At 40.6% G+C, this 10,038-nt stretch overlaps 1 protein-coding gene across 1 annotated transcript in view; it reads right to left on the bottom strand.

The window, feature by feature from the left end:
- SEMA5A (sema domain, seven thrombospondin repeats (type 1 and type 1-like), transmembrane domain (TM) and short cytoplasmic domain, (semaphorin) 5A) overlaps nt 1-4,272 on the bottom strand; it is a 274,858-nt gene extending 270,586 nt beyond the window's left edge. Inside the window, exon 1 of the mRNA XM_009321911.1 lies at nt 4,188-4,272. The gene's annotated coding sequence lies outside the window, so the exon portion shown is untranslated. The remainder of the gene's footprint in view (nt 1-4,187) is intronic.
- Between the last annotated feature and the right edge of the window lie 5,766 nt (nt 4,273-10,038).

The raw sequence follows: 10,038 nt of genomic DNA, 5'->3' as shown, positions 1-10,038 counted from the left end.
ACCTCAGTCCTGAGCTGGATGCTGGCTAACCCAGGCTGTGAACATGCACCGGCAACATAATTCGGTATAAAGTATCCCAAGATCCTACTCACTCCTCAGCAGCAAGGAGGATGGCACATTTATGAGTCCACTCCCTTAGTTCACCCTGAGCTGCAGACCTGCCAACCAATGCACGCACGACAAGCCAGACCAACCCCTTTGCCCATTTGCTTAGGGATACAAAAATTTGGCATACTGCACCGGATGCACTGATGTCTGAGGAGAAGGGTGGGTTAAAAGACAAGGAAGAAAGGTCTCTGCATGACTATTAGTAGCCCTGCCCTTCCCGCAACTCCAGCAACATTTCTAAAAGAAGCAAAGAGGCCAGTTCAATTTTAAGACAACAGATCCTGAAGTGCTCCTTCACAGGATCCTTTAAAAGCATCTTCACACTGGCAACTGAGGCTTGCACTGAGACTTGTACAGGTTTCTCATCTCCTTTTCATCACAGAGCCTTGGCACATAATGACAGGACCATTCAGTGCCCATCATGTAGGTTATGTAGCAGAGTCATGACATGTACCACATGTAAGTAAATAAGAAAGCTAGGAAAGTCGTATCCAAGATGCTGCGAGTGGTTGTGGAATAGCCCATTCCTTCTTGATGTGTCCCAAGACAGGTGACCAGCTATCCCACTGCATGAACGCTGCCTTCCACTATGCCCTAAGGAAGGGTGGAGCTCAGAGTAAGGGAATACAAATCAAGGCATGTTGACACATCTGCCCTAAGCTTTCCAGTCACTGTAGACCTTAGTGCCTCTCTTTTCTGAGGCAACCAAAATCCTCTTTGCTCAGCAGGAGAGGGTAGTCATTTAAATACATAGAAAATGCTAAAAGACTACCTTTCCTTTCCTGTATTTGTTTTTATTTCTTTTCTCAGCCTGTCAGCGGTACTAAGTATGCTCTTACTTCCTATAATCTCCACCTCTTCTGCTCTTCTGTAATCCCTTTGCAGTTAAATTCCTTCTCCTTTATTTATGAACTTTCTGCTTTGATGTTATTTGCATATTACTACAGAAAGACATGTTGTTAAATCTACTTCCAGAACAACACTCCAAGCATAAAGCTCTAGAAGGAATACCAAGGAAAATGGCCATTAAAAAAAACAAAAACCACAAAACCCTTGTAAATGGCCTCTGTCAATGACACAAGGGAAAACGCAAGTACAATAAAATGTCTTACAAATAAAAGTTCAACTAAAACCTGCCCTTTGGCTGCAAGTGTGGTGTTGAAGAATTATTAAGTCAGAGCATAAGTGTCAGTTTACGTAGCAGTGGTGCAACAAGATACAAGCATCATGGTATGAGAAAGGTCTATGGAATGGAATTGTTGGAATTCAAAATAAAGAGCTCAGAAGGAAAATGCTGAGGATGCAAGGCCCTTCCGCTGGGAGCCTTGTGTAACAATGAAATGCAGAATTTGACCTAGAAAGGGGCAAAAAGGAAAAGAAACTGGACACAAAAAGCATCAAACAAACCAAGAAACTTGCTGATATTGCACGCATCTGGCCAAGTAAAAAATTGCCAATTTACATCAGCATTAGGAAACGCATAACTCAAGAAGACAGATTTAAAATGTGCATGATACTCAACTTGTAAAAGAGTAACAACAAACTTTCTAGCATGGCGTGCTTGCTATGCTTTACCTCAGCATGCTCCACCCCAAAGAGAAGATGGGACTTGCACGCTACTGAGAGTCCCAAAAGCATAGTTTGGATACAGGAACGGATTCCCTCCATGCTTTCATAGCTGGCCAACTCTCTCCTCTGTTACATACCACTTCACCATGATGTTGATGGGACAGTCACAGAGTGATCTAGCAGAAAATCTGTATTGCTAAAGTCACCATGATGCACTCGGGTTTTTAAATTGTTAACTTTTTGAAGTTAACATTTTGAAGATCACATTTTATCATGTATTAGTTCAATCACTATAGCCCTATCAATTTCTACAACTAATAATATAACTATAGACAAACACATCTCTTTTACATGGGAAATCCAGTGCAGAGTTCATAGTTCTTTGCTTTTTAAAGACACAAACCTGTATTTATACTGTAATAAACATATCATATAGAAAGATACTGAAAACACAAATTGAAACATGACGCTCCCATTGTGCAAAATCTTCGCAAGCCTCAGCAGAGGTCATCTCAGCAGGTTAATCATGAGTCCTACTGCCAAGATACAGAGTTTGCTCCAGCTAGGCTGTGCTATCTAGTCCATGGATAAACTGGGATTTCAATTTCCAGGGCTGTCAATCCTGCATGTTTTCCAGCACTGGATTCCACCATATTTTATAAAGATACAACCTGAAGCTGAGTGAAAAATAATTCAAACTGCTTGCAGTGGTGTTCCAGAAAGGGCTTCCAGAGCGAGCACATTACACACACTACATTAATGCACACACCGCAAGTTCAAAAATCTGTATCACATGGTGAAAAAAAACAAAGCTACACCAAACCTGCATCAACAGAGACAGCTCAAAGGGTCTCAAAACAGTGCCCTTTTCTACAAATTCTTTTGACATTTTCAACGATCAAGACAAGAGAAAGCAACCCATGAGACTTCAGGCAATAGAGAGATATCTGGAATACTTAAAGGCAGCATCTCTGTTGCAAAAGGTGTGACCTGGGGGAGGGCAGTTGTGCTGGTGGGGGGAAGTTGAACCTTATTCCTAACGAGATTTTTAAGCCAAAAAAAAAAAAAAAGAAAAAGAAAAAAAGAGGAGATTAAAATTATAAATCAAAGACCATTTAGTTTCACACCAGGTCTTAAAACCCTGCTTCTAGATACCATTAATTTCAGAGATTTAACAACAGGCTTTAATGGGAAAAGGCTCATTCTCTGTAGCAAGAAACAAAGGGTCTTTCCATTAGACACGATGACCTCATCCATCCCTCTCTGATCCTCCTTCACCTCATATGCAGAGTCAAGCACAGCACAATTCATCACTTCAGTACAAAGCTGTTTGCAGCTCAGTGGTCCACAGTTACGTTACATACCAGGCACAGAGCTTCTGAAAGAGAATGAAGCTCCTTCATTCCACTCTGAAATCGCTACTGCTGCTTTGAAGAAACGCAGGTTCCTTTTAACAAACAGTATCTCCATCATATTTATCCAATGTCCTTTCTAAAACAGCCACTAATCATTTTCTTAATTAATCAACTCAGTTTAAACAAGAGGCCTATAGGTTTCTAGGCTCCCCGATTCCACATGAATGCTTTCTAAAACATGGCCTAAAATTAGACATCTTCAAGTTCTCAGCTGCTGAAACACTTTAAAGCCACAGCCTGTAGCTGGTCTATTTCACTCTTCCGTTCCTTAAAAACTTGGGTAAGCCACATCTGGACCTGTTAAATTGGGAACATACAATTTGTTCCACAATCTCTCCTACAAATGCTTCCAGCTGAGAAAGGCAAACTCATAAACCTCCCATAAGAAGGGTTCCAAAACAGGAACCACCCCACGCTTTTCAGTGGTGAGCATATACACACAAGAATTATTTAGTTTTCTGCCTTGGCTTTATCTCAGATCATTCATTTCATAATGTCATTATGCGCAGGCCCCACAGACTCTTCAACTAGCTTCCTGCTACTGGTGTGGTTGAAAAAAGCATTTATGAATTTTATGTTTAGGCTGATAGGGGGATTTTTTGGTCCTATTTTCCTTCTTTGGACGCAGCCACAGCTTTTTTTAGATATTCGCTTGCTTTTAATAGTCTCCTCTACCTTGTCATTTAGCTATACGGGCTTCCTTCTCCTAAGTCTTTTTTAGACTGATGGTAAGCATTTGTGTGGAGCCTCCAAAACAGCATCCTGAAATAGTGTCTCTGCCACCTACAAACATGTTACTTTTACAGTTGCCCTTTCAGTCTTTCTTTAAAAAGACACCCCCATTTTTACATAGTTTCCCTTTATGAAGTTGAGCATAATTTAAGAGAGGGGAGAAGAAAGGAGAATTGCAGGTTGTTTTTCCTGCATTCCTCCCATTTCCATTTCTTGCATTTCCTTAGCTTAGGGAGGAGAGAAAGGCAGAATACCTGTAACGGTCTACAAAGCCATCTCGCAAGTCTTTTTCCAGACAGCATCTTACAATCTCTCCATGACATCACCGTCTACCCACTGAACGAAATACAGTCTCTTACCTACCTTTTAGTCACCATCCCTCTGTAATCATCTACCGTCTCTGTTCAGCGTTTGTGCATAGCCTAGCACAGTGGGGTCCTGGGTCTACCTTGTAGGCTCCTAGGAGATAAGGAAACATAAAAGAGAAATAATAGGTATTGAAGAGACCGCTCATCAGCAATTCTCATACATTTATAGCAGTCATAAAACATCTGTCTTTCGAGACAATAAATTAGAAATGTAAGACACTGAACTACACAGTGTGAACAAGAACCAAACAGAAAGAGACAGAAAAAAATAATTCTTTAAAATAACTGGCAGCTTGGGATGAGAATTAGAAAAGAGAAGCACTTGTCACAGAATTAACAAAATCCATGGGACATATGAATTTGAGAAAAATCCTCACTGTAAAAATCTCCCTTGGTGCCTGAACCACCACTAAAATTAAACATACCTAAAACATGGGCTGAAATCTGGCCCCAAGTGAAATCCATGACAAAATTCAGGTAGGCAAAACTTTACTGTTCTTTCATCTTTCCATAAAACAGAAAGTTCAAGAGAAAAATGCAGTTACTGTCTAATGTCTCAAAACAATACAAAACACATTTTCAAGAAAAGAGAGCATCAGTAAGAACACTTCAAGATGTTAACCCATTTTGTAGGAACGACAAAGACAATATAAACATTCAAAAAATTATCTTGCTTTTTTCTTTATTGAAACAAAGAAGGTACTGCTAATCAATCAAGCGCTATCTTTACTTGAAACAGCGAGACAGGAATCACACAGCAGTTTCCTGCTCTCAACACCTCAACAAAAAGGTACTTCACTTCAGAAGTAAAAAACAATAGTCCATCCAATTTAAGCATTCGTTTCTTTGATTGAGAATGTCTATGGCACAGAACAAATACACTAGCAATCAACAGTTCACCCTTGAACCTAATCAGAGGCATGAGTCAAAAAGGAGTCATTGTTCCACTGTTTACTCACTTATATAAAGTGACTGTACTAGATGACTGGAAGTGCTTGCGATTTTTTTCCAGTACTTTTCTGACCTATGAAAGCCTCAGGAAATCTGCCATAAGCAGTACTGCGTAAAAATGTTTTATAACAAGGAAACATCATATGAGCAGGAAGAACTCTCCAGGTTAGACAACAAAGATCCAGATTTATGTTCACCATGTCAAAATTTCTCACAAACTCCCTGCTCCCTATCAGCAAGTACTTCAGATTTTTATCATTTACATTCTAAATTAAGAATTTATATCATATGCGCACGCACATATACACACCCCTCCACAAAATTCAGCGATGTCAAACTCTGCTGTAGAAGCTGCCAAGAGCAGTTTTAGATAGTGTTCTCCATGGCATAGCAATCAACCGAAGCTGAAGGATGGAAGGTCATTTTGAATTTCATAGTCCAAAGTGGTAGGTGAAGCTTATATTGTTGAGAAAACATTTCATCACCTTTTCTTTGCCTCCCACTTTTCAGAAAGGCAAGGACAAATTTAAATCTTGGAAGAGGACCAAGTTCTGCTTTTTATATTACTATGTACCAGAGAATACTTGAACACCTCAGCGCAACTACCCGCCACCCATGCACATTGATGACAAAGTACTCTGAGACATCCAGTCTGTCAAGTAATTAATTATAACTGTTACCATGCAGTAAGTTCTACAGACAACTACAAGCAACCCATCTCTAATATGCAGTGTGCTAGTGATTTATGTATGCACTCACCACACTAGAACGAACAGCTGAATTATTATGCTTTGAAACATTACAAAGAAGGCTGTATGCCTCAATTTTTCTAAACAAAACAGATAGTATTAGTGCTTTCTATATGCACTTCAACCCACCCACTGTCCCCTCACCACTAATTTCACGATTCGTATTTCTACATAAACATCTCAGATTTTATTTCAGCAAAATAAAAGCTTTAGCAAATTTATTTTTATTCTAATCTTAAGAATTACATAGACAAAGCTGGAAAGCAGAGTCTGAATCCACCCTACCGACTTAGGGAAAACACGACACACGAAACAAACTCTTAAAGTTTGGATTTCTATAGATTCACGTCTTGCTTCTCTTACACCTCTTAATATGGCAACCCTGCTGTTCCTGTGACTGTGGCGGCACTCTCATCGGGCACAATACAGTATATGCTGTAAGTAGGATAACACCAGAAATTAGCCTGAGTATTCATTTAGTTAAGCTAAAGTTAGGCTAACGCAGCCTACACAGCCCACACCAAACCCATCTTATAGACGTTGGAAATTAAGCCATCAAAATCAGAAGACTGACTGGAAAAAACACATCATTTTTTTTTTATTTGGGGGTATTTAACCGCATTGTAGTTTATTTTTGCTTTGGTTTAGCATCATTTGCTAAAGCAAAAAGGCTACAGTGGCTGTGCTCCCTGCCTCTGTCTCCTACCCTTCCCTTTCAAAATTACTTCTGAAACTGATGACCAGTTTCAATCTAACACAAAAACTTTCATGAAAATGGCCAGGCAAAACAAGAGACAAACTCATTTTCCAAATCGCTGTTTTTCCCTACTCTCAGTGACAAACGCAGGCACACAAGAGGGGAATTCAGCCATGGTACATTTTATTTGCCCGGAAGCACATTAAAAGAACAGGGGGAAAAAACCTTCTGCAAATGGGTAAAAATATACGCAGGTGTAACACTAGTGGAAGTTTTCCGGAAATCTTCACTAGATTTAATGATAAATGCATAGGAGTGCTGTTTCCCACTGCTGTTAGAATATGGTACTGAAGTCATTGGTATGACCAAGCGGTATGATTAAATCTGGTGGGGGATGGAGGAGAGCGCACGTGCAGTTAACAGCCTTCGCTGTCATAGGCATACGGGCACAACTCTCACATCTGCCTAGTATATTTGGAAAGATATTTGGCTACGTACTGAATTGAGCAAAGAAATAGTCGTAGCGTGTCTAGACACCGTGGCTCGTCTACATGCTGCGACTTCCCACTTCTGTTGTAGCTGCACGGCACTGCTCAGGCAGCGCGCCACAGCAGCAACCTTGCCTCACCCAGTCAGCTGGGAGCTTGCCCAGGCACCCAGGATTTTCATACAATACCTAATGGCAACCATTGCTCACCTCGCAAGCAAAAAAGGACACTGAGAGGGATAAGAATGCACCTGCTCCACACCACTCCAACAGCCAGCCTTGGCTTTTGCACCACAGAGATCACAATCTGAGTTAGGCAAGCTGCTCCAAGTTACTTCTGCTGATGTCGGTGGGGCTGAAGTAGAAGTGTCAGGAGTGCCACGGAGATGGGGTTTTTCCCCACTCAGTGCTCTCACTGTCTACACACAGGAGAACTAAGCACATACAAGTAAACTTTATGTACTGCTTAAAATACTGTTGAAAAAATTACTTGCTTTTGTTGCTATCTGGCAGCAGGAGAGAAAATCATGTTAAAACTGAAAGTGTACTAAAATTGAGAGGGACGGAGGGAGGGAGGGGGAAAAGAAATAAAAAAAAAAATACAAATATCCTCCCTCCTCTTCCCTTCCTCCAAAAAACGCCTGCGTTATGCAAATATATCCCACTTTCAGGGATGAATCAAGGATGAATGGTTAGAACAGCTGCTATATACAACCTTGTGCTCCTTCTACAAAAACTAACATTTCTGGTTATAATGTACGCTAGCTAATATTACTAATTATCTCTCTCTTTTTATGCTGAAGAGGTCCTCACATAAGGAGAGAGAACTCATTAAATCCAGCTTATTTGCTGGACTAAAGAAGAGATGTGGAAAGATGGCAATTATTAAGCTAAATCTAGGCATAAGGAACATGAAAGAAAGAGGAATATCCTTCTTATAAAGCCGCATTTTGTTTATATGCTTTCAAATCACAATATTGAGTAAAGTAAAACCAAAACAAAATAAATGTAGGAATTCTTAGGGAAAAAAGCAGAACAAAAGAAAAATCAACAATGTCCTTGAGCATGTCCCAGCTGCCACTGTTTGAGACCACAGAACCAGCCCACACAAACGCATCCCAAACAGGCAGACACACGCTGCAGAGCAGGTCAATGTACGGAGCGCTACACCCGCTCCCCTACTCCTTCACATGCAGGGCTGGGAAATGTCCAGGGGTTCACAGATGTGTCTTCTGGTTCAACTCAGAAATCACCTCTCGACAAAACAGGAGCAGTACAAGGACTCCCTTAAGCTCCAGCATTGTTCTTGCCTTGCTGAACACAAGCTCCAAGTCATGAAAGAACCGTGGACATACACACACTCGTACACACGCTCCCACATGCCAGCCACATAAGCAATAGATCTGACTCATCCAGAGTTTGTCAGGCTTTCTTCATAGGCATCGTAAATCCAACATAATCAGAACACAAGACACTGACGGCCCACATGACAATCATCTTTGGAGAAAAGAAGAAGAGTCCCATAAAGTAGACTCATTGCGTTTGCTGTAACACATGCCAATGCTCAGGAATATGAGCCCTGGTGACATTCTGCATATTGATAGCTATACTACTGGTCATGGTACCTTTTTTCCAGGTTTTCTGAAACAGAAGGTCTTGACAAAGAAAACTAGATTCATGAATTACCCACAGCTTTAACTCTGTTTACAGTATCACTTTATTCTTTACTAGGCCAAAATAAGAATAAATGTAGAGACTGGAGTGCCAGGACGGGAAATGTATTGCTGACAGGAAAGCACAGATCAGAATATGTGAAGTCACCAGTCAGACGGAGTTCTCTGGCTGAAAATTATAAAACAGAATGACATAACATTTATTTGGTTTTGCAGGGATTTGACTAATAATAGTTCATTAAAAGCCACTGAACTTGCGCTACTTACTTGCTTTAACTCCATCTAGGTCAAAGTGACAGGACATGTTAGTGTAAATTTAACCTTTTAACTAGCCACCACAGATTTATAGTCCAAAAGCAGCACTTACTTCTTGCCAAAAACCACCATGATTCCCAAAATAGTAATTTTTAAAGTATAATACATTATTAAGACTGCTGACAGAATGAACAGTATTACCCAGTTTGAAATGGTAGAGATGGAGAAGAACAGTAATAAAGGAGAAATTATTGTGGTCTTGCTCCCACTGCAGTAATGTTTTTTATGAAGACTTCAAAGAGCAGGGAAAACATGGCCTTTATCCAATTTTCTGCAAATTACACAACTGAGTATTTTTATTTAAAGTAAATCAGTTCTGATACAACTCTCATCTCCTCGAGTTTGACAGCAAAACTTCTTCTGAAAATATTTATTCTTGAGCGTGACACGATTTATCCTTGTGTTTTTCTGGTCTTTGACTGAAGTCTATAGGACATTTCAAGTGCTCTGTTGCCACTGATATTTGCTGTCTACATATCTCCAAACTCTTAGATGGTTTCCTGAACCTGAAGCTCATTGGACTGATGTCCTGGTTTCAGCAGGGATAGAGTTAATTTCCTTCCTAGTAGCTGGTACAGTGCTGGGTTTTGGATTTAGGATGAGGATAATGTTGGTAACACACCGATGTTTTAGTTGTTGCTAAGCAGTGCTTACACTAGTCAAGGACTTTTCAGCTCCCCACGCTCTACCGACTGAGAAGGCTGGAGGTGCAGAACAAGCCGGGAGGGGGCACAGCCAGGACAGCTGACCCAAACTGGCCAAAGGGACATTCCATACCGTGTGACGTCATGCTCAGTACATAAACTGGGGGAAAGCTGGCCGGGGGGGCCGCTGCTCGGGGACTGGCTGGGCATCGGTCGGCGGGTGGTGAGCAACTGCACTGTGCATTACTTGTTTTGTATATTCTTTCATTATTATTATTATTATTATTACTACTATTTTACTTTATTTCAATTATTAAACTGTTTTTATCT

This window comes from Pygoscelis adeliae, unplaced genomic scaffold, assembly GCF_000699105.1.
Source record: "Pygoscelis adeliae isolate BGI_AS28 unplaced genomic scaffold, ASM69910v1 Scaffold144, whole genome shotgun sequence".
NCBI lineage: Eukaryota > Metazoa > Chordata > Aves > Sphenisciformes > Spheniscidae > Pygoscelis > Pygoscelis adeliae.
This window is presented reverse-complemented; position numbering and strand designations above follow the sequence as displayed.